Genomic DNA, 6,727 nt, shown 5'->3' on the forward strand with positions numbered 1-6,727 from the left:
GTTGATGAGACTGAAATTGGCGGTTATTGTGATTGTTCTGTTGGAAGCCACCCTGAGAATTATTGTTGAGATTTTGAGGTCTCTGAGATTGGTCCCTCCACCCAAAATTTGGGTGATTTCTCCACCCTTGATTGTAGGTATGAGAATATGGATCATTGTTGGGATTTCTAGGACCACTTCCCATGTAATTGACCTATTCAGAAGAGGATTGAGCATAGTCATAATTATCATTTTGCACAAAATTACCTGTCATGTCATAAGAGACCTCTTGAGGTGGATTTTGGGTGTTGATAGCTGAGACTTGTATGCCATCCATCTGCTGAGTAAGTATAAGCTTGTTCTGAGCAAGAATAGCATTAAGAGCTTCTACTTTCATAACACCCTTCTTCCGAGGAGTCTCAGAGTTCACAGGATTCCTGTTAGATGAGTATAAATATTGGTTGCTAGCAACCAATTCAATCAGCTCAATAGTCTCCTCCGGTGTCTTCTTCTTGTGTAATGAACCACCTGCAAAATTATCTAAGCACATCTTGGACATTTCACCCAAGCCTTCATAAAAGATATCTAGTTGGGTCAATTTGGAGAACATATCCGGAGGACATTACCTAGTAAGTAGCTTGTATCACTCCCAAGCTTCATAAAGAGTTTCACCATCCTTCTGCCTGAAGGTCTGAACCTCCACCCTAAGCTTAGTCAACTTCTTTGGTGGGAAAAATTTAGTAAGAAACTCAGTAACAACCTTGTTCCAAGTATCCAAACTCTCCTTAGGTTGGGAATCTAGCCATAGCTTTGCTCCATCCCTCAGAGCAAATGGGAAGAGCATGAGTTTGTACACCTCAAGGTTCACCCTATTTGTCTTCATAGTATCACAAATTTGCAAAAAATTATAAATAAATTGATTTGGGTCTTCGTGGGAAAGACCATGATACTGGCAGTTTTGTTGCACCAGGGTGACCAATTGTGGCTTCAACTCAAAGTTGTTCACAGCTATAGGAGGCACCACAATGCTTTTTCCATAAAGATCTGCAGTAGGAGCAGAGTAAGAGCCAAGAACTCTCCTTTGTTGCTCATCCCCATTCGGATTTGCCATATTGGCATTAACAGCATTATTAGGATCCATAGTGGATTCTGTAGCCTTGCAAAGTCTTTTTTGTTGCAAAATGCCGCCTGAAAGTTCTTTCAGGTTCAGGATCAAAGTCTAAGAGATGTTCCTTGTCTCTGTTCCTGCGCATAAACAAACAAAAGACAAGAAAAGATGGAACTCTCTACGTCAGAGTGCAGAGAATTCCAAGTGAGGTAACCTGTGTAAAGAGATAAAAATATTGAATAAAACAAACACTAAAATTTGAAATTTACTATTAAAAATTAAGACTAAAAATTTTCGAAAATACTAGGCAAACTAAATAAGAAAAATTAAAATAAGACTAACTAGGAAACACCAAACTTAATTTCAGAAATTAAAAAGAATATTAGTGCTATTTATTTATTTATTTATTTATTTTTTTGAAAATACTAAAGCAAAATTTAAATAAAATTAAAATTAAAACGCCTAATCTAAGCAATCAAACAACTAATAGTTGTTAATCACTATCAAGTCCCTGGCAACGGCACCAAAAACTTGGTGCGGAATTTATAACCCACAAACTAACTGGCAAGTGCACCAGGTCGTACCAAGTAGTACCTCAAGTGAATGAAGGTCGATCCCACGAGGATTGATGGACTAAGCAACAATGGTTAAGTGATTTACTTAGTTAGACAAATAGAAAATGGTGTTTGAGAGTTCAAAAGCATTAAACAATAATTTAGAATATCAGAAGACAGGCAAGTAAATAAGTTGGGAATAAAATATGGAGAAGGCAGTTAAGGTTTCAGAGATATCTATTTTCCGGATTGACTTTTCTTATTAATTTATTTTAATCATGCAAGATTTAATTCATGGAAACTATATATGACTAGACCTTAATTCCTTAGACCTTTTTAGTCTCCTCTAACTTTCATCAACCGCCAATTCCTTGGTCAATTAATTCCAATTAGGGGGTGAAGTTTAATTCTAGTTATGATACCACAAAAATCCTAATTATCCAAATATAAGAGGATTATATGTCACGTATCCCGTTAAGTCTAGATAATTAGAATTTAGGAGAAATTGTTTTCAAGCTGTTGTTCAAATAAAGAGCTTTTCCAAGTTATATAAGAACTCAATTAGAAAGAGGGTCATACTTCCGTTCCACCCAAAGTCATAAGATAAAAAATGAAAACAATTCTTGAAATAGAAATCAATACATGAATTAAAATAGAAAAATAATAGTATCAATCCATACAATAGATAGAGCTCCTAACCTTAACAATGGAGGTTTAGTTGCTCATGGTTCAGAAAAAAAATAAGGATTCTGGTAAACTGTAAATTGGGCTGAAGTGGAATGAAAAGTTGAATAATGTTGAAAAATCCCCAAAAGAAAAGTTTCTTTTTTATTTTATATCTAATCCTAATTAATTTAAAATCTATTTTCTAAAACTAAAATAATATCTTTTCCTATTTTAAAATAAAAATAAAGTTTAAATCAAAATTAATTAAATAATCAGCGTTTTCTGCGTTTTCTGCACGTGGCGCATGTCATGCGTACGCGTCAGTCATGCGTACGCGTCGATAGTCTTCTTCGCGTGTCACGCGTACGCGTCAGGTACGCGCACACGTCGCTGTGCAAATCTCCAAATCACGCGCACGCGTCAGGTACGCTCACGTGTCGCCCTTGCTGGTCATCTCCTTTAATTCTTGTGCTCCTTCTATTTGTGCAAGCTTCCTCTCCATCCTCTAAGCCATTCCTGCCCTATATAGCCTTCTTCTCTTTTTCTGCGGAAGCTCCATCAAATCCAACCGAATGCTACCTAGAATAAACAGAATTGCGTACGACTCAAAGTAGCATTCATAGTCGTTAAAAGATAATTAATTCTTGATTAAACTTAACAAATTAAATGCAAATTCACTAGAAAAAGATAGGAAAGATGCTCACGCATCACTTGTAGTAATCTTTGATTCCTCAACAACAAACTTCCAAATTTTTTATCCTCCTGACTCAAGTAACCAATAAATATGAAACTATCATTATGCAAACTTACAACTCGATCAGCCTTGACATCATGCTTAGTCAATGTCTTGCAATGATGTAGAACAACATATCTGTTTGTTTCAATGATAATTTATAAAAAATGTCATCAAATTAAAAATGATAACAATCAAAGATGTAAGATGATGTTATACAAAATATTCTGAAATAGAAAGTAATTCTTCTATCTAATACATTTTGATTGTAACAAACTTAACTACCAATTAGTTTATACAGAGAATGAAAAAATCAAGAACTCATGTAACACTAGTATAATATTAAATCAGAAAAAAAATAAACATACCCTCTCTTTTTGTCGTTGATCTATTCTGGACAGTGCTTGCTTTTGAATTGTTCTTGACAATTCTTTGCACACCAGTACTACAAGTGCAATTAATAAAAAAAGGGGAAAATTCAAAAATAATTGAAAAAAAAAGACAACCGAAGAAGCAAATAGCAACATGATATTATACAATGAATTATAGACATATTTAAAAATAAATATGTTAATAAATACAATAATTGAAGTATAACATGTACAAAATTAACAATAATTAAAAAAAATTGTAAATTCTAACCTTTTCATATTCTCATGCATTCCATTATCCTCTATACCAGAAGCAACATCATCCAATGCATCAAAGTAGTTTAACCCTAACTTATCCTGGATAACTTTTAACAAAGATATTCCAATAATATCTTTAACATAGTGAGATTCATAAAAAACCATATAGATTGGATTATTTCGCTTATCCAGAAGAGCCATAAAAAATATTCCACTTGTGACATACATTAAACAAATCCTCACCATGCTTTTGAAGTTATAGAAAGCAAGTAACTTCTCTACCTCATGTGAAGGTATCCCGATTTTTTTTCTTGAATTTTTATTTTAAGCTTGACACAATTGTCACGGAGATCAATTAGGACAATTTCATGTTTCAACTCAGCACCATATTTAGCAATTATTCTATCTGGAACTGTTCCGAGGGTTACCTGAAGCTATAGGTCGATCTCGGACGAGATCCTCAATGGCGGTTGGAACCGATGTGTCCGGCTGGTGAATGGAGGCCGGAGCTGGTACGCCCGACTTGTTTGGACTTGGACGTGCTGCTGATCCTCTGTCACCGAAGGGTGGGGGGTACCTGCAAGAGACTCTGATGCTTAAGTTAGCATGGGTATTAAACAGGTGTTATGTAGAATCAGAGTATGAGTTATACCTGGGTGCTCCAGTGTATTTATAGTGGTTGTAGAGTGACCTTTCTAGATAAGATAAGTTAGTTATCTTATCTTATCTTTATCTTTGAGTTGAGGTCAGTTATCTTCAAGGAAACCGCACTTATCTCTATAGGCTTGGACGGCCTGTGGATTTGGGTCGTGTTCCTCTATTTGGGCCCTTTATTGGGCTTTCCTGTCAATTTGGCCGACCTCTTTGAGAAGAGGTCGAATAGCCTGACCTGAAGAGGTCGGTCGCTTTGTCGCCAATCATCCCGGGTCGAGTAACTCGACCCAGGGTATGAACAGTGCCCCTGCTTGAGCTCGATCTTTTTGTTGAGGTCGAGTCTTTGACTTCGGTCCTTCTCTGACGAAGCCAAACTCAAGCATTTTGTCGATTTCTCTAAAAGCGCGTGCTTTTGTATTAGCGCTTTGTCCTGAGGAACGTGCGAGGGTTTAATACCCTAATTAATTAGTATTAATTGCCCCGTTTTTCCTTTGGCTCTTTATTTTGATTTTTGAAAACTCAGAAACGGTTTCTCTTCTTTGCTCTTTCGTAACTTCTTCACCATTTTCCTCCGTTTTTCTCGTTCTCTGTTTTTCGCCTACGTTTCTTCTTTTCCTGCGTTGCGGTGTCGCTTGGCGATTCTCGGGACAACTTTCATTTTTACATCTCCTTCTTTCCTTTGAAGCTTTTCTCTTCTCCAGGTGAGTTCCATTCGTACTTTCTTTCTCTTTCGCTGCTTTGGCTTTTTGTGATTAAGTTGCGATTTTGCTTTGAGGGAAGTTTGGATCTTTCTGCTTTTACTGTGCCTGGTTACTATCGTAATGCGTGCTCTGAAGTTTTTTCATCCTTTTGTATGAATCTTTTTGCCTTTCCTATTGCTTTAATGTGCTTAGGGCTTCTGCATGTTATTTCTCGTTTGTGCTTTTGATGATAATTTGTTTGATTCTGGAAAAAAGGCTGTGTCTTTGATGATTTCTATTTGGTATGCTCGGTGTTGGTGCTTGTTCTTTGCTGATGATTTTTTGCTTGATTTCGAAAAAGTTTGCGCCTTTCCGCTTGGCCATTTCTGATAAACTGTAGAAATAGTGCTTTCTTCTGATAAACTGTATGAGAGTGGACCTTTTGCATTTTTTCTTTCTTTTGTTTTCTTTCTGGATTTTATTTTGATGAGTGCTGGGATGTAGGCCGTAGAAATAACTTGAAAACCTTGCTTGTTTACTGCCTCCAAGGGATGCCCCAAGACCTTTGTCTTGAGTCTTGGGGTTTTCCCTTTTTGTTTATCCGCCCGTCGAGATGTTTTGCCCTCTGTCTGAGATGTTTTTGAGTAATCCATTCTTCTTTTCTTTTTGTAGGATTTAGTTGACCTCATGTCTTCCCGAAATAACGTTGTCGAAATGCTTTCCCATGTTCCCGCGGGTATGGCTGATTGGGTGGACTCCATGGTTCTTATGTGTGTCTTGCTGGTTGATTCTGAATTTTGTACTCAGCGTAGGCAGTTTCACAGTGTCTGTAGTAATTCTGGTGATGAGAAGAACTATGAACTTGTCCCTCCCTCTTCTGACGAGAGAGTCTGCTTTTCGACTCGAGTTGTTGATGGTCACCCTTTCTTTTATGCTTATGATTTTTTCTTTGGTCAGCTGGGTATCACCCTTCCTTTTACCAAATTCGAAACCGACCTGTTATGGTCTTGTAATGTTGCCCCTTCTCAACTTCACCCCAATTCCTGGGGTTTTATTAAAATTTTCCAATTGCTGTGCGATGGTTTTGGTATTCCTGCTTCCCAATCTCTCTTTTTCTATCTGTTTGTCTTGACTAAGCCTGGTGTGGTAAAAAAGAAGTCGGCCTGGGTTTCCTTTCGTTCTACCCAGGGGAAGAAGGTTTTTTCCATGTTTGACGAGTCGTTCCGTGATTTTAAAAACTACTTTTTCAAGGTCTGAGCTGTTGAAGGAGCTCGGCCCTTTTTTCTAGATGAGAATGACGAACCTGCTTTTCCCTTGGAATGGCAAAAAGATGTGAGGGTCTCCAGGTATTTGTGGGAGATGTTGGATGAGGCTGAGCGAGCCTTTGTGACTATCTTGGAAGACTGCTGGGGTCAACCTCCCCATCTTGACACAAAGAAATTTCTAACCAATCCTACTCTTCTTTAAACTGAACTGGGTATCTTGTGTTTCTTTTATTATTTTGTTTATGTTGCTTGTAGCTATCCTTTCCGACTTGTCCAACTTGTAGCTGAGTTTTCTGTTTTGTTTGCAGAGGCAATGAAGAATAATGAATCCATGAAAGCTTATAAGAGGGTGCAGAGGGCTACTGCTGCCAGAAATGCTGCTGCCCAGGCGGCTGGGGAGGGATCTTCCCAAGTGTGCGAGAAGCCATCGGTGCAGAGTTCCGCCGGGGTGAAGAAGGT

At 37.7% G+C, this 6,727-nt stretch overlaps 1 non-coding gene across 1 annotated transcript; it reads left to right on the forward strand.

The window, feature by feature from the left end:
• Positions 1-584: 584 nt before the first annotated feature.
• On the forward strand, positions 585-691 carry LOC148561925 (small nucleolar RNA R71). Its single transcript, XR_015888109.1, has one exon. It is a non-coding gene; the product is annotated as a small nucleolar RNA R71 (small nucleolar RNA).
• Positions 692-6,727: the final 6,036 nt, after the last annotated feature.

Source organism: Arachis ipaensis, chromosome B6 (assembly GCF_059453495.1).
Source record: "Arachis ipaensis isolate K30076 ecotype BB chromosome B6, ASM5945349v1, whole genome shotgun sequence".
NCBI classification, from domain to species: domain Eukaryota; kingdom Viridiplantae; phylum Streptophyta; class Magnoliopsida; order Fabales; family Fabaceae; genus Arachis; species Arachis ipaensis.